Source organism: Camelina sativa, chromosome 9 (assembly GCF_000633955.1).
Source record: "Camelina sativa cultivar DH55 chromosome 9, Cs, whole genome shotgun sequence".
Classification (NCBI taxonomy): domain Eukaryota; kingdom Viridiplantae; phylum Streptophyta; class Magnoliopsida; order Brassicales; family Brassicaceae; genus Camelina; species Camelina sativa.
Window position 1 is genome coordinate 4972297 of NC_025693.1, and position 248 is coordinate 4972544.

The window sequence follows — 248 nt, forward strand, 5'->3', positions numbered from 1 at the left end:
TTGATCTCTGCAAATTTATCAATTGGATCACAAAACAAAATAGTCTTTATAAATGGATAATTATATTGATCTTTATAAATTATTAAAAATGATACATGAATATGTGAGATAGCCAGAGACATAATAGATAATTACATATGGATCACTTAAACTTTATGATCTTATTGTGTGGTGAATATTGTAAGGAAGTATGAAAATAATGACTTATAAGATGTTAATATAAAATATAAAATGGAGATAAACATTTT